At 47.3% G+C, this 24,969-nt stretch overlaps 1 protein-coding gene and 1 non-coding gene across 3 annotated transcripts in view; both read left to right on the forward strand.

Moving 5' to 3' along the window:
• Positions 1-24,969, forward strand: part of NHS (NHS actin remodeling regulator) — a 356,077-nt gene that overhangs the window by 46,768 nt on the left and 284,340 nt on the right. The gene's annotated exons all lie outside the window — the stretch shown is intronic.
• On the forward strand, positions 5,333-5,494 carry LOC111766247 (U1 spliceosomal RNA). The gene has a single exon (XR_002798341.1). It is a non-coding gene; the product is annotated as a U1 spliceosomal RNA (small nuclear RNA).

Below are 24,969 nucleotides of genomic sequence, written 5' to 3' on the forward strand. Positions count from 1 at the left end.
TTTGTTGTTGAAATGGCCACCTACAGAAACACACTGGGGAAAGGAGCAGGAGCACAGTGGTCCCTTTTATGGGAAAAACAGTAGCTGGAATTATTTCACTTTTGCAAGAATTTTCTAACGAGGAGGCATTTCTGAAGGGCCCGCGTCTGGAGCAGGCATTCCACTAGTTGAAGATGTCTGGGCCGCGATCAGGATAGTGTACGGAATAATCGATGTTTCTGGGTTGGGAGACAGAGTCTTCATTCTTTCTTGATCACGGCTGCAGAAGCGGGGAACTGTGGCATCGCTGTCCGCTTTTGTTGCATACAGCAACGGGGCCCCTCTGGGGACTGGGGATTTTCCGGTACACCAGCAGCAACGCAGAGGGGCAGGGCTTTTGCTGCTTCCCAAGTGCAGTCGACAGGCTACGACTGTCCTGTTTTCTGGCAAGTAGTTTGCGTGGACTCTTTCTTTGGTTCACACAGGCACTGGGCCATCTTCTGTTTATGGAGTCCCTGGTTCATGCCATGGGCCGGAGGAGGGTGGACAAACACGGATATACCTGGAAAGAGGCCACCTGTGGTCTCTGTCCTCCTCCTCGACCTCCCTCCGTGCCTCCTCTGATGGTGTCATCTTAGAATAGACATCTGAGCATGTCACTTGTCTGCATAACAAATACCCGTAGCCCCCACCCTTCAAGCTAAAGCTCCTTAGGATGGCGTCCGGTCTGACCCCAGCCCACTCTTCCCAGGTCATCCCTTTATGTTCCCCTGCCTCCCCTGGACCCTGGCACACACAACTTGCAGGACCCCGGACCTGCCGCGCTTTTTTCCACATCATTGCGTGGGCTGTTCCTGCTGCTTAAAATGCCCTTCCTCCCCTTCCCCTGGAGACAACTCCACTCAGACAGCAAAGCCCCAGCCAAATGGCCCTTCTTCCCGCAAGTCTTCCCTGATGTCTTCTGCTGGCCGCTCCACCCACCTTGCTGCTAAAGCGTCGCAATATTTTACAGACTTTCTTCTTCCAGTACTTACCACGTGCGACTGGCCTGTGCCCTCTGCTTCCATTGGACTGCAAGGCTAGCCAGGGCAGAGGCCCCGGCTTACTCTGCTTTGGATTCTCCAGGCCCGGCATCTAGGGGTGTTTATAATACGTATTTACTGAGTCAGTTGGGAACCATGAGGAAAATGTGCAAAAGTGTGTGTGTGTGTGTGTGTGTGTGAGAGAGAGAGAGAGAGAGAGAGAGAGAGAGAGAGAACACAGCACTAAAGAGTATATTTTAGCTGGAAGGCGATTTACTTTCTGTGAATTGGTATTAATTATTTAGTTACAAAAAAGCCATCATTTTCTTGATAGGAGCGTCGAAAACGTTTTCTTGATAGGAGTCAAGAAATAGCAAGATATTTGCATCCACCCTCTTTATCAGTCTTCTGGACAAATAGCCCAATATCGTTATGAGATGACATACACTTCTGTATTTCACTGAAATTCTAAATCCATTTAAGAAGACCACACACATACACACACACAGTCTGAGTTTTAAAAGTCTACACATTAAGATTTGATATCTTATTTTATTTTCACTGTGGGATTGTATGCTTGGTGTCAACAAACTTCTTTTTGGCTTTTTAAAAAATTGAAGTATATCATTTGCACATGAACATACACAAACAATAAGTGTATAGTAAAGATTGTGAACTTATAAAATAAACACACATAACATCACACAGGGGTCTCATACATCACCCCTCCACCAACTCTTTGCATTGCTGTGAAGCATTTGTTACAAACTATGCAAGAGCGTCATCAAAATATTACTATCAACTATATTCCTTATCTTATATTTGGTGTATTTTTCCCTCAACCCATACTATTTTTTAAATGTGTTTTGTTACAGATATTGTGAACTTGCAAAACAATCATACAGATGTGTAGATTTCCCATACAACTCCACGCCCTGGTAGAACATTTGTTTGTAAAGGGCCAGATAGCAAATATTTTAGGCTTTGTGGAACGTTCATTTTCTGTCACAACGACTCAACTCTGCCGTTTTAGAGAGCAGCCATAGACAATCCATAATGGCCCAAATCGGCAGCTGGCTGGGTTTGGCCCCTGGAACTGTCATTTGCCTGCCTGTCATATACGCTACATAGTGAAGTATATAAAGCATGCTGAACCTAAGAAGACAGCTCGGTGACTGCTTCACATACATGATTACCTGCATAACTGCCACACAGATCAAGATAACAGATTCGAATTTCATTACTCATCTTAGGAAAGTTTTTTGTAACATACAAAACTTTTCCTTTCCAATGGTGAACATTCAGCCGCATTTTTCGTCTTAAAAATTACTTTTTGTCCTTCAACTTTTCGGAACGATATAAACCACACAAAGGAAAATAGATGGTACAGCAGGAGCAAATGTACCGAGACTGGGCAATCGTATTGGAACCCCATTTATTTTCATGTTAGGCACAGGTTCTTAGACTGAATAGCTCTTCAAGGCGCCAAAAGCAAAATAAAATGCAATGCAAAACTAAAGTTTTTTAACAATAATTTTACTTAATTTATTGCCTCCATGGTTCATTTTGTCATTTACCATGATTAAACACCAGCTTATCTGAGAAAGATGAATTTTTCCAGAGAGGATTACTGTTCTTTTTGGCATTGTGTTGACCAGACCAGTCATAATTAGGCTTTAAAAAGATGTTTGTAGAAGTCAAGTGTGGTCAAATATTTGCTTATTTTGGAATAGGGCTTCAATATATTATGTGAACCAGTCTAGTGATTTGCATTTGGATGAAGAATAGTAGACCGCGGATTTCGTGTGTCAATGTCACGCCTTTGGTAAATTTTGCACTTTCAGTTTTTTCAGGGATGTCCTCCATTCGCAGTCACATCTGCCAGTGCCTGCTCTCAAGAATCCAGGTCAGGGGTGTGCACGCCACAGGAGAGCGCATGTGCGAAAGAACCTTGAAAACGGCAAGGTCCTACAAGAGTGTAGGTTTTCTTTTTATTATTTATTGTGGGATTGCCCACATCTCCACTGAAGCTCAGACCCTGTTGTCACTGCAGCACATTGGGAGGGCTGGAGCCTATTCTTGCACATCTAAGCTTTCAGCAACAACAACAACAAAATCAGTGCAAAAAGAGAAGAGAAAAATAATAAACTGAGCTGCAAATGTACATGTTAATCCCTTAATATTGCTAGAACCCAAGCTGGTGCATTCAGAGAATTCATTCTCAGAATGTGGGAGTCTTTCCATAGAGCTCATTAAACAGAAAAAGTTGGGAACGTAGAGATGCTGAGGGACTTCCCCCTGCCCTGGGACAGGCTGCTGCCAATGGCCTCCTGTGTCACTTCCGGAGCCTAAGGTATACTTGGCAAAGGCCCGGGGCCCACGGTCCCTCCCTCCCGGTGTGTTTGCCCAGTGCTTCCCTTCTTGAGGCTGTTCACTCATCCTCTTTGGTTTTGAAGTGAAGGAAAGAGGAGAAATGGAAAGAGATTGAGGGAGAGAGAGTCAGAGAATGAAAAAGGAGGAGGGAGGACTAGGAGAAGGAGGAGAGAAAGGAAAAGAAAGAGCAACTCGAACAGCAAAGAGAACAAATGGAGGCTCAAAAGAAGTTTCACCGCTCAGGCTTGCGGAGCAGAGCTCTCTCCATCCGGTTCTTGTATATGTATCTGTGGACAGGACCACAAAGAAATGGGATTATTCTTCTGTAAATATTTTTGTTGCAATTTTATCTTTGCGTCTTCATGGTTTAACACATATCCTTTCCTTTGATCAAATGGATCTTAAAACCTGCAAGTTTTGCTCTAGACTTTAATAAACAGTTTCCCTTTTATAGTGCGGTGCCTGGAAATGTCTAAAAGACCTGGTCCTTCTCCTGGACAGATCTCTTGTGTAAAGCCGTTGACGGCCTGCCATGAGCACTGGGAATGTTTTCAAATGGAATTCTGAACTATGATCTTGGGTTTGCATTTGAATTCTCTATTGAGAGGTTTTTTTTGTCTGAACTTGGACATAAATGCCCACCATTTAATATGTTTCTCAGAATAATACAACTTAAAGAATGCTATTGATTGCCTGTCAGTTCTGACTTGAAGTGAGAGCAAAGATGTAGACAAGATGAACATATAGAAAACATGGATATAAAATAACCTTTGTCTTTCATGTCTGTGGGAAGCCTGATTGGTATTTGCTCTGGGCTGCTTGAGTTTATATCATACTTAAAGAACTATATATATATGTTCATGTATGTGCTTGCATGAGAAGGAGAATATTTCTAGATTTAGTGTATAGAGATAATGATGGGTTAGCAGATCTAGAAGATCTAGAAAGTCAGAAGCCATCAGCCATGGCCATGACCCACCCAGCCCAGGGTTCTGCCACCAACCAGCTCCATGATCTGTACCATGAAAAGCTAAAACAGTTCCCTGTTGTCATTTTTAAAGTTGAGGTCCAGGCTTGCGTCTTTCCCAAGACAGCAGTAGTTCTGAATTATTACAAACTCTTGGAGTAAGTAATTCTGTTAAGTATTTCCTAGTATTTCTGGATGTTGGCAACAAATCCTTGCTTACCTTCTCTGTGCCCTTCATGGATTTATAGATTGCCATTGTATTACCCTTGGCTTTCTTAAAAAATCTGGTATCTGAATAGTATTTTATCTCAGCATTACAATCTGCTAATTCCTCTCTCCTTCTACAATGAGCTTATATTTTAGTTTTTCCAACTAATAAATATTAATGGAGAGCCTTCTATGAACTTGATTCTGAGAGATGTAATGAGATGTCTAATGAAGACAATTTGAGAAATTACTTGCCAGAGCAAGTCATTGATTTGTTAGTTCTTTGTTTATTCATTAATTCCCCTGTTAACCTGACTCTCCTCTTCTCATCTCCCTCTCTGCTCCATCTACCCATCCGTCATTCACCAGAAAGGCCTGTTAGGGTCTTTTACCTGTCTTGGCCCTTGACATATAAAGTTGACAAAATAGTCTCTGTCATCTAGAAGCTCAAAATCTAAATGGGGAGACTAAATAAAAAATTCTATGTAAAGATTGTTGCGCTTCCTGGTAGAAAAGTGCTCTTCGACCTCAAAGTGGTCTAATCACAGTAAATGTGTGTTTGGGCGTTCTTGAAGAGTTATCATTTTAAAGAACAAGACAAAGTTCTACTTTTGCTGCTAAATATTCTCTTCCTGTACTCTGCTGACCTCGTTTTTATAATGATCTGTAAAGATAGACTTTTTTAGTAGAAATAAGAAATAGAGAGGCAGGTGTTATGTCGAGGTAAGGGCTGCTGGAATGTGGGAATTCAGCTGAGAACTTACTGCTTTTAAAAGGACTTGCCATATTTACCTGGCAGGGGAAATACCATAATCACAAAGGTGCTTCTCCCAGGGCAAGGCTTATCCATTGCACTCCGGGTGTGCTGACCCCTGCCATTTCCCCAAATGTGGGAAACTCAACTGCATAATTTGTGGCAGTGGGGGACTGCGTTCGCATTCTCCCATGAGAAAAAATAAAAAGAAGAAAAAGAAAAGGACTTGCTGTCTTTTTTCAGGGGCTGGAAACTAAGGATTTTTCCGTTTCTAGGGAGGCAGGGGCAAGGGGTGGTTTCTTAAAGATCAAGTGCAATTGTTTAGATTTTTAAGTAGTATCTTTCCTGCTATGAGCTGCCCCAGGCAGCCACATCCAAGACAAGCGGTGGCGGCCCTGCCAGTGGAGGCAGACTTGGGTTCTCAGACCTGGAGTTCATTTCACTGTTTCAATGGGAAGGAAGGAAGTCTGTTCTTTCAGGCTGAGGAGTCATTTTTTTTCCTGCCTTGTTTTCTAGCCGTCAAGTCCATATTCGCATTTTCATTAAGAACGGAGGCCATTCTTGGAGCCAAAATTTGGAGGAAAGTTGTGAATATTTACCATTTGAAAGAGTCTTGTTAACATAAGCCTGGCTGTTGAAAAACACTGTCTGGAAATTTTTTTGTTTTTACTGTGGTTGTTTGTTTTTGTGTGTTTGCGTGTGCGTAGTCTGTATTTTTAATGGATATTTTCCTTTTGAAATAAGAAGGCAGAGCTGACATGGAGTCATCTTAAGTGTATGACCTGATGTGTTTTTAGGCGTGTGTTTACCCCTGTGACCATAGACCAGGTTCAGATTCAGAACATTTCCAGCATTCCCGAAAGCTCCCTTGTGACCCTTTCCAGACAGCACCCATTGCCCACCTCCCTCTCAACACGCGACCACTGTTTTGACCTCCGTCGTCAGAGATTTCTTTTGCTCATTCTTAAACTTCGTGTAAACGGGCTCATACAGTATGGTATGTATCTTTTGGGTTGGCTTCTTTTGTGCAGTATTATGCCTGTGAGATTTGTCTCTGCTGTGTTTTAAGCTGTTCATTTATAGATTTGTTTTGGGGAGTATTGTGTTGTATTCCATACCATGATTGATTTTAGACCGATTCCCGGGTGATCTAAAACCATCATGGGATTTAGCTAAAACATTCTTTCTTCCCCATTTCTATTTGGTTGTTTGCACACAGACACACATATACATCCCACTCCCTCATGAAGTAATTAAGGTCCATGATCAACAATCAATTAATTAATTTATATATATATCTCTACTACGTACCCACCTTCACTGGGAATAAAAGAAGTAAAAGATGCAGTCCCTGCCTTCAAGTATCTCACAAGTTAATAAAAGTAAATAAACCTTATGCTTTGATTTGCAGTCTTGGGTGAGACAAAATCATCAAGGTTCTGCTTAGGTTCTAGGGAAGTGGATTGCTGCCTGAGTTGGTCAGAATTGGGTTCATCCAATTTCTTTGTTTTGTTTTTGACAATGGGGCTTGGCCCCAGTGATTAAGGCAGTTAGTAATTCAGTCCATCAATCTTTCATTTTCATTGAAAGCCTACTGTGTGCTCAGCCTGTTCCTCATCTAGATGGTTCTCTTCTAATCCAGGGTTTCTCTTCCCCAGCACAATTGACGCTTTTGGGCTGAATAATTCTTGGCTGTGGTGGAGGCCACCCTGGGCACTGTGGGATGGTTAGCAGCATCCCTGGCCTCCACCCTCTAGAAGCCAGGCGCATACCTTCCCCTCTGAATTGTGACGACCAAAAATGTCCCCAGATGTCGTGGGTCAGTGGGGGGGGGGGCAAAATTGCCCCTGGTTGAGAACAACTGTCTTAAACTTAACTGCTGCTGCTGCTTACATTTTAGTTCACAAACACTTTGGGATACTTACTGTGTGCTTCTAATAGGAAGGGCTCCTGAGACCCTTTGGAAGGGCGAGAAGGGTGGTCTCTAAGTCCTTAAGCTCCAGGGCATTTGTGAAGTACCCGGGCACGAAGCACACAGATTTCACCTGTAGGGGTAGATGATGGTATGAGAGAATGCACGGAAGTAGAAATTAATTAGCTTTGCTGGTAGCTGTTGATAAGGTGTGGGGGTCACACTTAAAAGTGACACTTCCAAAGAATGTGCTAACAGTTGGAACCAAGCGATTGGTAAGGCTCTTGAAAATTCAAGAACTTCTAAGACCAATGCCATTTGGAATTATGCCTTGAGCAATAGGCTAGGGTAGACATGAAATTCCTATACAGCCTTTTTCATTGTGAGGTTTTGAGCAGGGCTCCAACTGGCATTTGGAGGTGGAGTTTGATCTGAGAAAGTCCTGTCCTAAAATAGGAGGCAACTTGAATAATAAAAACTCTGCCAGCGACTTTTCATTTATTTGTTTAGAACCTGTCTCGGTTCCAGAAAGGATCTGAGGTGTTTTCCCGCCATTGCATGTGCTGTGTTCAGCATTGGTTTAAAATATCATCCAGAGTGGAGATGTAGAGAGAGGGATGTTGGAATCATCTCTCAGAAGATGGTTTGAGAAGGCTTCTCCTCTTCCTTTATCTAACCTTCAAAAGGGTCCTCCCCACCCAGACAGTCCAGTGAAAGCATGAATTCATTATGGACTTGAAAGGATTTGTCTGAGAGCCTTTTTTGTCTTGCCTCTGGCCCTGTATCTGCTCAGCTCCCTCCTGGGTCTCAGCCTTGGGCAATCTTCAGGTGGAGGACAAGATACCTTGGCAGGCTCGAGTGGGCATCAGAGCCACTGGGAAGGAAACCAGCCCAGTTGCTGGCAATTCTGTCTTTGGGTCTTATGCCTGTGTTCAAAATAATCCATTTCTCCATCTGTAAAATGGAGATAATCCTTCCTCACCTTGCGGGCTGTTGGGAGGATTAATTAGCTCATGTTCCTCAAGTGCTTTGAAGATGAAAAGGTTTGGGGAAGTGCTAAGTAGTATTAAAGAAAGGCCCTGGGAGTGCTCTTGTTTTTTGTCATTCTTTTTCCAGCAGTTGTTTTGCCCTGGAGTTTTACATACTTTTCATGGAGCAAAGTGCTGGCATGGTAGGCAGCAGGAAATAGAGTCTGTACCACCTTATTTTATGTGGAACCGCCTTGGTACTAATTGGATTTATCAGTAGGCATGACTCAAAACGTTGTCATCGTCAAGTTCTGGTCCTTGTCCAAGGTGAGCTCTGTCTACTTTGGGGTAGAAGGATGTGGTAGGATTAGGAGAGGTAGAGGCAGATGGCCTTGAGTTGGAAGTCCCGAAGGAGAAGAATTTCTGGAGATGGAGGTTGTAGCAGTTTGACATGGTTGTGAATCCCAAAAATAGATATTGGATTATGTTTGTAATCTGGTCTGTACCTGGGCGTGATTAAGTTATGATTAGGGCTTTGATTGGGCCACATCATTAGGGCGTTGAGTCCCCTTGGTGGGTGGGGACTCACAGATTAAAGGCATAGCGAAGGACAGAGTGGAGGGTTCTTCATGTTGGAGTTTTGATGTTGGAGTTTGATGCTGAAGTCTTAAGCTGGAGCCCCAGGGAAAGAGACAGAGCCGTTCGCCTGATATTCTACAGCTGACTTTGTGGAGAGATGCAAAGCCTAGAGAGCCTCATAGTCTAGAGCTGACCTTGTGGAGAAAACAGAGGAGCTGAGCCCAGAGGAACCCAGGAAGCCTGAACCCTCGCAGACGTCAGCAGCCATCTTGCTCCAACACGTGAAAACAGACTTTGGTGAGGGAAGTAACTTACGCTTTATGGTCTGGTATCTGTAAGCTCCTACCCCAAATAAATACCCTTTATAAAAACCAACCAATTTCTGGTATTTTGCATCAGCACCCTTTGGGCTGACTAATACAGAGGTGATTTGGGAAGTTATGAAAAGGGAGAAGACTGCAGGGCAAAGAGGCAGAGAGGCAGATGCTCTGTGTTCCCCTTCGCACGTTTACAAACCCGAGCAGAACTCCCAATGTCCTTGCAGAAGTTTGCTCCCCGAGGCTGCCATGCCTTCTGATTTTGACCTTTCATTGGGTAAATTCCCCCACTGTGGCACAGACTTAGAAGACGGATTCCATGTGGGCCCCCACACCGTGAGGCTGGATAGACCAGGCTGACTGGGGCTCATCAGTGCATCCTTGGCTGCCCCAAGGTTTGTGTTTGAGCACTGCTGCTAGTGAGGGGGCTGGAGACCACTCTGTGTTCAGAAGCACGGCTGCCTCTCCTACACTGGTGGCTTCTTTATGTGATCTTGTACCATTCGCAGGATCTTTTCCAGGATGTTTTCATTGGTAAAGAATGCCCTCGAGTCTGAAAGAAACAAAACAGTTATACCAGCTGTCCTCAGTTGCTTACTGGTCTGCTTGTGATCCCCAAAATTCTATCTGATTCTTTCGAGACGTTTCTCCCACCAATGATTTAGAAAACCCCCTGCTTTCGAGAGCCAACATGCTCCTGACATGCTGAAGGGTGGCCCTATGGGAATTTGTCATTTAGATTCTGCTCAGAGTGAATCCTTATGGAAGGCAAAGCATTGCCTGTAGTGTTTATCTTTAAAGAATCTACATGACTCTTTCAGGAGGGGGGTGGTGGCTAAAGATCAATAGACAACATATCACAGGATTTCCCCCCAAAGGGCTCCCCTGGAGAGGCCGTGCTTGTGTCATTTTGGTGGAGGCATCCCCAGGGTCAGAGAACCAGGGAGAAAGCTGAGAGACTGGCATTGATAGGTCTTTCTCTTTAAATCTCTTTAAATAATCCTCTCTAAATCTGAAGCTGAGGCCCCGCATTCCCCTCCCTTCAGAGGCCTTCTTGGCGACCTTCTGAAGAATGGCAGGGTTCATTCTGACGGGTGTCCTGTGAGCGTAGCCCAAGCGTGACGCAGCTCAACCTGTCAAACTCACAGGAAAACGTCCATTACATATTCCAGCTGTTCCTTAAACAAGCTCCCTAAGAGCTCTTTCCATTTGTTAGCTGTCAGAACGATGGAGAGGAATTGCTTCAGACTGCCGATGTCATCAGCCACCTTTGTTTATTCACCCACATCCAATCAACGTTGGGCAAAAAGACAGCACAGGCTGAGAACTTTCCCTGATGAGGTGCTGCCCCCAGCCTTGCAGCTCTTTTCTGTGGAAGAAAATAGAGGAGGTATTTGGTTTTAGGCGTTGCCCCTCCTGCTTAAGTGACCTGAGGAGGGCTGCCTGGCGCTGAATCTAAGCACCTCCTTTTGACCTTGGCCAAATGGGGGTCAGAGCTCGCGTGTCACCTTGGGAAGCAGATCCCGACAGATATTGGGTACCCAAAGCATGGAGATAGGGAATGTGGAGTCCACCTGCCTGGGGTCGTTTAGGTGAGACATTACCCGGAGGTGCAGCCAGGATGAACCCAGGGACTTCTCAAAACTTTGGGGGGGCTCATGGACATGGGGCCTGGACACTGTAGGGTTCAGGGAGGGAGGGAGTGTGCTGCTAGACTTTTCTTCACAAACCTGGGTCTTTTCTCCTTGTGAGGCAGAAGGGTCATTCCGTCCTTCAGCCCACGTGACTTGGCCTTCTCAGAAACTCCAGGGGCGTGCTCGAGCCAGTTGGTACCAGCACACGGGAGCTGACTCTTTGCATTTCTCCCCCAACTCGTGTTCGCTGACATCACATTGGTGGCTTACAATCTGCTGCGGGGGGATTATTTACATCCCAGAAATTGGCAAATGCTACAAACAAGGGCTCTTGTCCCCTGAACTGGTCCTTAAACATGAGCCTTAAAGGGAAGAGGCCCCTTGGCTGGGGTTCCGTTGTGTCTAACTTCTGGGTATAGGCAGACTGCGCCTTGTTTTCTTCTTTACTAAACTCAGCGCGAGGGGAGGGGTATGGGGTGGGCTGTGTGGCAGTGGCCCACAGCGTGAAGAGTCTGCTCCCTGCGCCATAAGCTCCATGACAGGTCGTTTCACCTCAGGCTTCAGCTTCCTCTGCTGTATTGAAGGTAATTTGGATCGTTAGAGGACCACCAGATTTCCTTTCAGCTCTGATGTTCTGCAACTCAGTTACTCAAACCTTTAAAAAAAAAGATTTACTTATTTATTTCCCCCCTTCCCTCCCCCCACCCTGCTGTTCTTGCTGTCTGTGTCCATTCCACTGTGTGATCTTCTGTATCTATTTCTCTTTTTGTCTGATCATTTTTTCTCCCACAGGATTCACCAGGATTCGGTCCTGGAGACCCCTGATGTGGAGAGAGGTTCCCTGTCAATTGCGCTGCCTCAGTTCCTGGTCTCTGCTGCACTTCACCTTGACTCTCCCCTTGTCTCTCTTCTGCTGTGTCATCATCTTGCTGTGTGACTCACTTGTGCGGGCACTGGCTCACCACGCGGGCACTCATGCAGGCAATGGCTCGCCATGCGGGCACGCTTTCTCTTCTTTTTTTTCACCTGGAGGCCTCAGGGATTGAACCTGGGTCCTCCCATATAGTAGGTGGAAGCTCTATCACTTGGGTCATATCCGCTTCCTCTTGTTTTCTTTAAGGTCTCTGCTCTTGAGAGTTTTACCTTTATCTGGACTTCTAGAGTCTCCCTGCTTCTACATTTAGCAGGAATGAATGATGTGATAATGGGGCCCCTCCCAGTCAGAAGCATCATTAATTAGTTCCTTTCACCTGGAGGTGTGAAAGTACTTTCCAGGATGTCCCTCTTTAAGCAAGGCCCTGTGGGTGAGCCTGCGTTTCACCATGTCTCTCGCAGCGGAGCATGGAAGGTACAGAATTATTGACTTGCCTTCTCTTGCTCGCCAAAGAGGCTGCATCCTGGTCTCAAGGAAGTTCCAGCTGTCAGATTAATCTGCTGCTTTCAGATTACTTGGCGTGCTCGGCTCGACTGGCCTGCTGAGTGAACACTGTATATTTTCCATCTCTCTGAAGTGGAAGCAAACCTGAATAGATTTTTGCCAGTCCAGAGGATTTGGGGATGCATGTTTAAATAAATAAAGTTTTCTCTTCAGAGGGCTTTCAAAGAAGAGTGGTGTGGGGGGTTGAGGATATACTTAATGGGATGTAGATGGGACCACACCTACCTTCAGAGGGTGCCTGGAGGGAGAAGGGGCTGCCGTTGGGGGGTTGGGACGACGACAGCCTTGGTGACTTGGTGATTTTGCTCAGAATCTTGCCAAGACGTGTGGGCCTGTATTTCGGCACCTGCAGAAATGCGTGTCCATGGGCTGGGCCCCCACTGCCACTCATGCTGGGTGTTGTTGTGATTGTTGTATGAGGCGTTTACTCTTGAGTCAGGAATGCTGAGTGCTCTGCCTGCTCTTTGCAGGCTGGGTGACCCCTCTGCCAGCCCAATTGGGCTGCACGCTTTCAGTGGCTGCAGGTGAAGGCAGCTGAAGGTTTGGGCCATGAAATCTGCCACCCCAAGTGTCAGCTGCGTGAAGCGCTGGAAAAGGAGGAAAGTCCTCTGGAATTGAAATTCAGAGTGAAAATGTTGTGTTCTGCTGCCCAGAGATGGGAGGCTGGGTGCCACCCTCTGAGCTATTGCTCGGCCAGCAGTGACCCGAATCAGAGGTCATCCAACTTTTCTTGTTAGAATAGCTCCTAAAAATATTTTAAAAATTAAGTACCCCCTTGAGCATTTAAATTTTTATATCTGAATTCTTTAGCCTCAGCTTCTTTTGTTGCAAAAAAGTGTTCCTTCTAGCATACTGTCTGTTCTTGCTGCTCAGGTGATGCAAGGACCAACAGCATCAGCATCCTTTGGAAGCGCATGAACAATGCAGAGTCCTGGGTCCCACCCCCATTCAATCAGAATCTGCATTTTACTAAGAACCCCAGGTGACCATGTATGCATTAAAGTCTGGGAAGCACTGATGTATATCAGATTCACATGTTAGGTATATTTTCGTCATAACTTTTGGGTTTATGAGTAAGAGGTCTGCATAGGAGCTAATTGGAGAAGGCATTTCTTATTGTCAAACCAACCAGCCAAATCAGACTTGCTTTCAATCCAGAAACAGAACCGACTTTCTTTGCTGATACAGTTGAATGTGTTACTATGTGGGCTTGGCCAAGCTTCTCACTTTGGAGTTCCAATTCTAGGACGGGTGTGTGGGCGGCTGGCTAGATAGATATACAAGGCACAAAGCCTTGCTGTGAATTTGTCGCCTGAATAAAATATGGCGCTGTAGCCTCCAATATTTCTTATTGAAACTTTCTTTACTTGACCCTTGGGATTATTCTTCTGGACTGATGCTTTCTCAGGTTGTTTTTGGAGATGTTTGCTCCTTGGGACAATATGCCCTGGGAAGCTTAAGGATAGATGGGAGGGGGGTGGCCCATGATCGGGGGGTAAGGAGAACCAGGAGCCCACAGATCCAGCAGATTAGTTTTAGGGAGGCAAACATAAGGAGGCTGAGCTGAGCCTCTTGGAGCTCTCCATGTGTCCACGTGCTGCCAGAAGGTCTTTGTGAACCGCAGTAGCAGGCAAACCACAGTTAAGACCATTCATCTGGAGAATGAGTTGGTACCCTGCTGGAACATCCAGAACGCAAATCTCTTTATCTCCCTTCTGTCCTGGAATTCACATTTGCCTGTGTTTAAGTGAAAGAAGGCCCAGATGCACCGACACAAAAACTCTTGCCCCTGCCCAGTCCCTCATCTATGTGAATTCTACCTTCAGTTGAATTTATCAAGTATTTATTTAACATCTGCTGTGTGTATGTGTATGTGTTTTATAAAGGGTATTTATTTGGGGGAGAAGCTTACAGAGACCAGGTCATAAAGCATAAGTTACTTCCCTCACCAAAGTCTATTTTCACGTGTTGGAGCAAGATGGCTGCCAACGTCTGCCAGGGTTCAGGCTTCCTGGGTTCCTCCCTTCCTCAGGCTTCTCTCTGGGTTCAGGGTTCCTCTCTTCCTGGGGCTTGCTTTTCTTTTCTCTGTGAGCTTACTTCCCAGGGCTCCAGCTTAAGGCTTCAGCGTCAAACTCCAACATAAAAATTGCAACATCAAAAACCCCCAGCATCAAAAAGCTCCGACGCTGCCTTTTGCCATGCCTTTTGACACCCTGATGACTTGGCCCAGTCAAAGCTCTAATCATAACTTTTTAAAAAAATTAATTTATTTTTAATGTTACATTAAAAAAATATGAGGTCCCCATATACCCCCCACCCCCTCTGCTGTGTATTAGGTACTGTATGTAGCAGGCACCAGGGATCCAGAGGTGACCAATGTAGACAGAGGACCAGCCACCCCATCATTTCAACAAACACGAAGCTAGGTGTTGCTGTGATGGTGTTTGTAGATGTGGTGAACATCTGCTATCCTTGACTTCAAGTAAAGGAGATGACCTTCCATCATTGTGGTTGGACCTGGTCCAATCAGTTGAAGGTCTTTAAAGGCAAGAAGTGAGATTTCCGGGAGAAGAAGAAATCCTGCCTGAATCTCCTGTCTGCTGGCATGCGGTCCTTGGACTCAAGACTGAACCATCATTTCCTTCCCGAGGTTCCAGCCTGCCAGCCTGCCCTACAGATTTTGGACTTGTCAACCCCCACGAGCGCGTGTGCCATCTCCTTAGAGTAAATCCTTTTATGCACACACACACACACACATATCCTGTTTCTTTTTTTTATAAAGTTTTTTTTAGATTTATTTATTTATTTATTTATTTCTCTCCCCTTCCCCCACCCCCACCCCGGTTGTCTGTTCTCTGTGTCTATACGCTGCGTCTTCTTTGTCTGCTTCTGTTGTTGTCAGCAGCACAGGAATCTGTGTTTCTTTTTTGTTGTGTCAGCTCTCTGTGTGTGCAGCGCCATTCCTGGGCAGGCTGCACTTTCTTCCGTGCTGGGCGGCTCTGCTTATGGGGCGCACTCCTTGCGTCTGGGGCTCCCCTATGCAGGGACACCCCTGCATGGCACGGCACTCCTCGTGCACATCAGCACTGCTCATGGGCCAGCTCCACACAGGTCAAGGAGGCCCGGGGTTTGAATAGCGAACCTCCCATGTGGTAGACGGACGCCGTAACCACTGGGCCAAGTCCGCCACCCATATCCTGTTTCTTTAGGGAGCCCTGACTGATGGAGTAACCACAATGCAAGCACTTGTGGGGATTCTACAGAGATTTTTGTAGGATTTCAAAAGAAGGGATGGCAGACAGCTGGGAATGTTATCATCAGAGCTCAACCTCCTCATTAGAGGAGACCTTCCTCAAGAAGGGATAATGAAACCTGGTAAGAAAGGGATGCATCTGCTTGTGTGTGTTGGTTGGGGTGTGTGCGTTACAGATCAGACCATCGCAGATCTGCAATGTTATCCGAGGGCTTTCATGTTAAATTCCCTTTGATTGGGTCCATGGGTGTTTCTGTGGGCAATGCCAAGCCGTCTGAGAAATCTTGCTGGGAATCAAAATCCAGTGAGGCCTTCAGAGAAATTGGAGAAGGGGAACTTTATTGGTATTTAGGCCAGTCTTATAATTTCATTCTGGTTTCCATCTGAGACACACACACACATGGCCCCTTGGGCATGTGTCCTGCCCATCCCAAGATTTGAGATGAGAACATTAAGCAGATGCTTGATGGGAGAGAAAGCAAGGTCACTAGGGCTCCACTGTTGGGGAAATCGGGCAAGTCAGGAAACAGGCGTTAGAAAAGAAATGGTGGTGAGAGCCTCTGTCGTCCTCTGAGAGCAGGGACCTGTGGTAGGTAATGTGTTGACACTGTCCCTGGGGTGAGGTTGTTGCTGAGTCCCTGGTGACATTCAGGACCCTGGATTGGCCCTCCATTTTTCTAACTGAGGCAGGACCATTTTGAGGGTTTGTGGTGAGAATGTTCTCCAGGTGTGGATGGCAAGGCTGAACTCCAAACCTTCGCTCTTTGGAGGAGCCCTGGGCCCCAGTCTCCTCCCTCAGCACCAGCCAGTCTGTGGTGCTTCTGCCTTCTTCCCTGGGGTCATTGTTTCCCCCCTTGGCTCCCGTGGCCGGAGGTCAGGGGACGTCGCCTGAGGGAGGCTCAGGGCTACTAGAGCGTGGGGTTTGGACCCTGCCGAATTCCCCAAGGCCGTGGCTGGCACTGCCAGGTCTCTTGCTTTTATCTGTTCTTTTAAAAAATTTGGTCCTTTTTAAAAAACATTTTGATATCAATTCAGACTTACAGAAAAGTTGCAAAAACTATTATAAAGCGCCCTTTTGTGATACTGGCACTGCCTTTTATGACATTGACATTTGTGAAAAGTACATGTTGGTTACTTAGTAGAATTTTCTTTGAGTTTGCCTGGTGTTTTCTCAGGAGATTCAGGTTTTCCCTCCCCTCCCCTCCCCTCCTCTTCCCTTTTTCCTTCTTTTGTGGTTTATGGGGTGCTAAATATTTACTGAGTTTATTTACCTTTTTAACATTTAAAAAGGCGCAAGCAGCTTTATTGAGATATAATTTGCACTCCATACAATTCACCTGTTCAAGGTGTACAATCCAGTGGATTTTAATAAATTCACAGCGTTGTACAGCCATTGCCGTAATTGACTTTAGAATATTTTCTTTGTGTCGAAAAGAGACCCCACCCCCATTAGCAGCCCCTCCTCATTTTCCCCAGACCCGGTAACCTCGAATCTACTTTCTATCTCTATGGATTTGCCTGTTCTTGATAATTCATATCAGTGGATTCAGGCAATATTTGGCCTTTGGGGACTGGCCTCTTTCACGCAGCCAGTTGTCCTCAAGGGTCATCCACGTGGCCGCATGACTCAGGCCCTCATTCCTTTTTAGGGCTGAATATCATTCCATGGTCCACAGAGCCTGCCTTCTGCTTGTCCATTCATCAGGTGGTGGGCATTTGACCTGTTTCCACTTTTTTTTTTTTTTAAAGATTTATTTTTATTTATTTAATTTCCCTCCCCTCCCCCGGTTGTCTGTTTTCTGTGTCTTTTTGCTGCGTCTTGTTTCTCTGTCCGCTTCTGTTGTCGTCAGCGGCACGGGAAGTGTGGGCGGCGCCATTCCTCGGCAGGCTGCTCCCTCCTTCGTGCTGGGCGGCTCTCCTTATGGGTGCACTCCTTGCACGTGGGGCTCCCCTACGCGGGGGACACCCCTGCGTGGCACGGCACTCCTTGCGCGCATCAGCACTGCGCATGGGCCAGCTCCACACGGGTCAAGGAGGCCCGGGGCTTGAACCACGGACCTCCCATGTGGTAGGCGGACGCCCTAACCACTGGGCCAAAGTCCGTTTCCCCACTTTTTGACTATTATGGATCATGCTGCTCTGAACATCCATGCACATCTCTTTTTTGTTTGTTTTAAACTTTTTTTATTTTTGAGGTACCAGGGCCGGGGATTAAACCTGGACATCGTGTGTGGGAAGCCAGTGCTCAACCAACTGAGCCACATTAGCTCCCCTGAGTTGGTTTCTTCTCAAGATTTCTTTTGTTTTTAGGAAGGACCAGGAACCTCACCTGGGACTTCCCGTATGGGAAGCGGGTGCTCAACTGCTTGAGCCACGTCCGCCCCCTCGTGCCCTTCTTTTGTGTGGACATAGGCTTTTCGTTCTCTTGGGTGTATGCCTAGGGGTGCGACTACTGGGTCATAGGGTAACTCTGTGGTAAGCTTTTGAGGTACAGGTTATGCCTTCTTGACTTTTAGTTGTTCTCAGAGGCCCTAAGTTAGCATGGGGGGCTAGGTTGTTGGGGGCAGACTTGGTGGCTCACAGCAGTGCCATCTTTATGGGCACGGCAAGCTGCTGAGGGCACATGTTGGTTCTTTATCTTCTTCAGTCCTCATGGCCTTGTTTTCCAGAGATCAGCAGCCCTCTTGGGTCTGTGACTCTGGTCAGAACTAAGTTGTTTGTTTTTTTTAAATTTGTAAACCTCTCTTAAGAGGTGCCCACAAAACATGACCCCTAGTGTTGGTGGATTGTCAGGCCTGTGTCTGTGGGAAACACAAACCAGCTGTTCAGCTCAGCTAGCTGCCGTCTCATCTGGAACTGCCTTCTATAGGTTTTCCCCCCAACAACGGCCTCAGTTCTACCCTTGCTGTTGCCAGCCCTCTTTAACTGGGTCCTTCATTTTGTAATCTATTTGTACGGTATCTGGGTGGTGACTGCAGGCCATGCTTTTTCCCAAACTCAGCAGTTATAGTAAGATGTTTGATGGGAGATCCAATGATTCATCTGTTCCACCAAGAGCGGGAGAAGTATGTGTGTGTGTGTGTGTGTGTGTGTGTAGGGGTTGGGGGGGCATGGCCTACTGAGGAGAAATTACCTTCAAAACAGAATCCCGAATTTAATATCAGATCAGGCTTGAAAGAGCTCTGCTTGCCATAAGGGACTCCCTTCCCAGGGGCTTTAATTACTGAAATGACAAAAGGATTTGCAGTGCAGTTTCACTGATAAATAGCTCCCTGGCCTGGATTTCCAAGGCAGTGTTGAGTGAAACATCCGTTAGTTGTGTTCTGGGCGCACAGAGCGATTTTCTCCTGCTTTGTTGAACCAACCTGAAAGCAGGTTTGGGCTCCAAGGTTCATCTATGTGTGTTCCTCCTGCGTAGAGCAGTGGCTCAGCTCATGGGAAAGTCTGGAAAAGACTAGGCTGGAAATACGGTGCCCTGGGATTCAAGACCATCCGGGATTTAGAATGTAGTGGATATGGAAGAGGGCCATGGAGATAGACTGCCCAGGAGATAATCCCAGCTCTTGGCAACCCTGGACAAGCAAGCTCTCTGAGCCCAGTTTCCTTGTCTGTAAAATGAGAATAAGAATAGTACCTACCATATGGGGTGGCTACGAGGATTCCATAGGTTGACAGATGTACTACACTTAGAAGGTGCCTGGCACGTAGCAAGCACTCAGTAGATATGAGCTGCAGTTGTCATATCACTGTCATCCTCTTGTGTTCCATGTACTCAGGGCTGGTGGCCCAGCACAGACATCACCTCCTCTATGAAGCTGAGCCTGTGTATGTGTTGGTCTTCTTCACCACTGTGTGTCAAGCATAAGGTCTGGCACATAATAGATGGTCAATAAATATCTGTTGAGTGAATGAATGAGTGTTCCCTTCAGTAGCACTGCTCCTGCTCCTCTCTGCTTTGCTAGCACTTTGTCTCTACTTCCTTTTATGGAGTTTCCCACATTCTACCTTTATTAGAGTTAGTTGTGTTTTAAATGAATTTCCTTCTTCCAGATGGTCAGCCTGTGGAGAGCAGAGCCTGGGTCAGTTGTTTTGGTATTTCCTGTGCGGTCTTGCGTGCTGCTTTGTATGGAAAGCAATAAATATTCGGTCAATAATTAATCCCTTTTGGAAGAGATGGTCTTAAATTGCTGAGTGTTTTTTACTGCATGCAAATACAGGCATGTGCGTACAGAAGGTATGTCCCTCCGACCATTTCATGGCGTCTTTCTTTCTTTTTTCCCGAAGGAAGTGATAAAGGTAGAAGTTGAAGAGGTGGGAGCCAGAGACTTGTAATAAATAACACAGCGAGTTCAGTTCAAAGAACATGTTGCTGTAAAAGTTTTATTGGAGTTTAACAATCCTAGAAAATATATAGGTTTCATTCTGCTTTGAATGCCTTCAAATTTTTCTTCTTTTTTTCTTTTAATAAAAGCACACAGAAACCCTTTGGTTCTGTCAGAAAAATAGTGGATTGTTTGAATCGGGTTTGGAAACTTGCCACTTGCATTTTTTGGTTCCTGGCTGCGTTCGTGTGTGGAGCGGGCCGGGCCCGTGTCTTCTCAGGGGTGGTTGGTTGGCGGGAGGAGAAATCACTTGGCCACTCGGAGCAGAGCAGAGCGGGATCGGTCCACATGAGTTCAGGCTCCTCCTGAACTCCCAGAGGACAGGTGAGGGGTCAGTGGGCTCTGGGTGCTCCCTGGTCCCTGAGGACTTCTTCCTGCTCTTTTTAGGAGCAGGTAACCCTTGGCGCAGCTGGGAAGTCAAGCCGTGAGTTGTACCGAGCCCGTGCGTGTGCGCTCTGGGGGAGGAAGCCACGCGTGGCAGGAAAGCAGAAGTAGGGAGTGGGCCCAGGTGATGGCTCTGCACTTGCACCTTGGGATTTATGGACTCTGCGTACCCTGAAGTTTTGGTAGACTGGTGGAACTGTTTTTAAAGTATATTCTCCAGGGTAAGCTAACTACTGTAACACCCCCAAACCTCGGTGACTTCCCCCACTAAATGTTTATTTTGCACTCGTGCCACCGTCCCTTGTGGGTCGGCAGGGGATGGAGAGCGTGCTGTGCTGCAAAGCCCATTGAAGAACCCAGGCTCCTTCCAGCTTATGGCTCCACCATATCTCGGGGTCTTGGAGTCCCCCTTGGGATCCCTAAATCCAGTTGACAAGTCAAGGGACCAGAGAGGGAGAAAGAGCGGGGAGCTAGAGAGAGAGAGGAAGAGAAGGGATGTGGAAGGTGTTTAGGGGCGGGGCCTGTTAAGGACGTTGATCACTGCCACCCACATTCTTTTAGCCCCGACTCAGAGTGTGGCCACACCTGACCACAGGGAGGCTGGGAAACGTGGTCTAGCCGTGTGCCCAGAGGAAAGGCAAACGGCTTGGCGAGAAACCTGCCAGTCTCTGCCAAACACACCTGACTGGAAACTACAGTCCCCTGACCCCTCGCCCCCAGTTCCTAAGGAGGAACAAGGATATTTTACTGTGGTTTGGAAAGTGCTCGATTTAAAAATTGCTACCACTGTGTCCTAGGGGAGGAGCCAGTGCTGGGGAAGCCCAAGGCTGGCACTGGTCCCCACAGTTCTTCAGCAAGCCTCTACCCTGGGTCAGGCGCCGCGATGGGGCATGGCAGTGAGCAATGCCAGCTCCGGTCCCCGTCCTCTTGGAGCCTGCAGCTGTCAGAGGACAGGCACCTTCTGCAGAATACGCGGACTACGTGAGGGAGAGAAGGGGTGCTCTGAAATCTCTCAGCCGGAGACCGAGGCTGGTTTGGAGGAGCCAGAGCAGCTTCTGGGAAGAAGTGACATTTAAGCTGTGACCTGAGGGAGGGCCGTGAGGAATTTGCCTGAGGAAGGCAGGGAGGGCAGCGATGTCGGTAAGCGCATGCCAGGAGGAGGCCATGGCATAGGGCTTCTCAACCTCGGCCGCACTTTGTGGTTACCTGAGGTAGATTTGTAAAAACACTGGTACCTGGACCCATCCCAGACCAATCAACTTGGAATCTCGGGGGGGAAGGGGGGGGCAGGCCCAGGCATTGGTTTAGTTTTGGTCTGGTTTTTAAAAGAAGCTGGCCAGGTGAGTCATACTTCCGGTCGGGGTCAAGAGTCACTAGAAGAGCAGTTCAAAGAGGAGGAGGAGAAAGTCCCCAGTGTGAGGGGCCAGGCTTTTGCGAATGGCAGTTGCTTCCAAGCTGAGGGGATCGACGACAGCGGGATGTGGCTTGGGGTCATTGGCGAGCAGCACGGAGGAGCAGGGGGCAGAGAAGGAAAAGGCTGAGTTGAGGGGAAGCCATTTCCCAGGAGGCGCTCCTCCCGTGGGGCCTAAGTACTTCAGTCCTGGCGTTTGCTGGTTCCGGGGAGGCTGGGCCAAGCGCAAGGGAAAGGCAAGCCTGGGGCGTGCACACCGCCTCTGGCTCTGGTTTCTTAAGCAGACAAGGGCCAAGGTACAGCCTGGTTGGACACTGTCCAGAGTCAGTGTTTCCTGGCACGGGGGCCAGGCGCAGCGTCAGAAGTGTCGGGACAGCGGGTGGCGCGGCCGCCAGTGGCTCCTTCAGACAGGATCTGTTGGCTAGATCTGGTCAGCGTGGGGCCCAGCGCACAGTGGAGGGGTCCAGAGGCTGTTGTTTCTGGCCGCTGGGGCCTGTCAGTTTCTGCCCTCAGAAGGAGAACCACCGAGACTTCTAAACAGGCCTTTGTTTTTTTGGTAGGCCTCACGCCCTCTCCAGGCCAGACCATTTTGCTCGTGTGTTTGGAAGGCTCTGGAACATCCTGGGTAACACATACGCATGTGCCCACTGGTGAGCGGTCACCTTAAGCTGAAAGGCACTTTGTTCTTGTTTGCAAAGCGTAAAACCAGTGCCTCGAGCCTAGGGTTTTATCCTTCAAGGCATAGAAATTGAGGCTTAAAAAGCATGGGGGCTGGGCATTGAATCAAAGTTATGGTTGTGACTCACCAGGCTCGGGGGGAAATCACCCCAGTAGAGAGGATATCTTATTTAAGAATGAAACTGAAGGAGAATTTTTGACCCGTTTGTGCTATTTTCCTCTGAAAAACCATGGCTATTGGGTTTTCCTCAGAGATAAAACAACAACCCCAAAACACAAAACTCTCCTTTCATATCTGAGCTTCTGTCCTCCCATAGGACCTTCCTGGGCACCCAGTTTTCCAGGCATCCTGGGTGCTGGGTGTGTGAACGAAGGTTTGGAAATAATTTACATCTGTATAATTACTTTGTGAGTGTGTGGACATCTAGACACTAAATTTTTTTTCCATTGTATTACTTGTTCTTGTTTGGAGAAGGGGCGGTGTAGGTTTTGACTTGCCCTTCCTCAGATACTTGAATTTAATGTCCAGCTGAAGTCCTATATGGCCACAAAAGAAAAACAGGCTACGAAAGGAAAGGAAAATCTGTTGGAATCCAAGAAAGCCTGGAGAGTCAACCTGGAAATGTGCCCCCACCCCACCCCACCACAGGGGCTCTTGCCTCTCAGTCCTCCTGTTTTACAGCTGAGAAAACAGAAGGCCTGAGGGATCAAGTGCTCCGTCCAAACCAAAGTCACTCAACGGGTTAGTGGTAAAGGCAGGTCTAGAGACCTGGTCTCCTGATGCTCAGGTCAAGCTTGTTACCTTTAACAGAGATGGCAGGCAGGTTTTCAGCTGCATGTCAGTCTGTAGCCATCGATTGTGGCTGTGGGAGCACTGTGTTGAGAAGGATTCTGAGGCCCAATTTTCACTTGTTCACAAGGAGTCCTGTGAACCGTGAGCTTTGTCTGCCTGGAGTACCAGGTAGAAGGACTTGCTGCACTTTGCATGCCTCTCCAACTGTTCTACAAGACCAGGTTTTTATTTTTTTTAATCAGTTTGAAAGCTCTTGCCACTCCTGTTCTCCTGCTGGTAAAAGCACAGGCTTCTCCAGAATGGCCTGACAGCTGTGTTTGCCACTCACACAGGGAAACCCCAGAGGACAACGTAGTGTTCCAGCCTATGGGGGCACCTTCTCCTGATGCTCAGAAGTGAAGCCAAACAGAGCTCCTGACCCAAGGATATCCCATTCAGTACCCCTAACACATACTTCTGAGCGAGTGAGAATCGGACCTCAGAATCCTTCTCAACCCGGTGCTTCCACAACCACTATTGACTGCTGCAGACTGACATGCAGTTGCAAACCTGCCTGCCATCTCTGTTAAAGCTAATGAGCTTGCCCTGAGCATCAGGAGATGCTGAAGTCAGCTCCCTGACTTCATGGAGTGGAAAATTAGATAAGAAACAGCCCTTTTAGCCACCCTCCAGATACAGTTTCCTCTCCATTTTCCCTCTTGTATCTGATGGTAGATGGCTCTGGTCCAACCAGGTAATCAATTTGGGAGTTTTTAAAAATGGCAAACACACACTCACACACTATAGTCCACGAGCCCCAGGAAAACCTTTCATCATCTAGAAGAAATAGGTGCCTCACACCAAGCCTGAGGCTTTGGATACATTTTTCTGCTTTGACACACTGAGGTTAGAATTTTCCTCTCTTCTAATGCTTTGTCCTCCCTCCCCTCGCCCCTCTCCCCGGTAGCTAAGGGTCATAAAGCACTTCCCCTTCCCGTCCTGGGAAATGGGGACCCACCTCCAGATCAGGAATACATAAGATCCACAAGGACGACTCCCATGGGAAGTGGACATGGCTCAACTGATAGTGTCCGCCTACCATATGGAGGGTCCAGGGTTCAAACCCCGGGCCTCCTGACCTTTGTGATGAGCTGGCCCATGCGCAGTGCTGCCATGTGCAAGGAGTGCCCTGCCACACGGGGCACCCCCGCATAGGGGAGCTCTATGTGCAAGGAGTGTGCCCCACAAGGAGAGCCGCCCCGCGTGAAAAAAGCGCAGCCCGCCGAGGAGTGGTGCGGCACACACGGAGAGCTGATGCAGCAAGATGATGCTACAAAAAAGAGTCGTAGTTTCCCAGTGCCACCTGACAAGACAAGCAGATGTAGAAGAACACACAGCAAATGGACACAGAGAGCAGACAACGGGGGCTGGGGAGGGGGGGGAGGGAGAAAAAATAAATCTTTAAAAAAAAAAAAAGGCCAACTCCCTGACTTCATTTTGGTTCATTCTTGTTTGTTTATTTTTGGAGGGAGGGGTGCAGTAGACATTCAGGTTTTCCTCATCAGTCAAGAGCACTTCCTGTAAGACTGGGGCAAGTTGCCTAACCTCCCTAAGCCTCAGTTTCCTCATCTGTAAAACAGAGATGACGAAGTCACGGGGGTGTCCTGTCATGAGAATTCATTAATGCATGGAAAGTACTCAGCAAGTGTCCAATAAATGTTCCCTGTTATGTTTAAGTCACAGACGCGGAGTCTTTGAAGGAGCGTCCTTTGTGGCTGCTAATTCTGTAGTTTGCTGTGTGAGCATTTCAAGAAGAGATGGAGTGGGGAGGGGAAAAGAGAAGGAGGGAGCTCTGGGCTTATGAGGGAAGCAGTGACGCTGTGGAGAACTGTCGCCTAGTGTAGGAGCTGGCGTATTGTTCAGGTCAGTGCATCTGAGA

This window comes from Dasypus novemcinctus, chromosome X, assembly GCF_030445035.2.
Source record: "Dasypus novemcinctus isolate mDasNov1 chromosome X, mDasNov1.1.hap2, whole genome shotgun sequence".
Classification (NCBI taxonomy): Eukaryota; Metazoa; Chordata; class Mammalia; order Cingulata; family Dasypodidae; genus Dasypus; species Dasypus novemcinctus.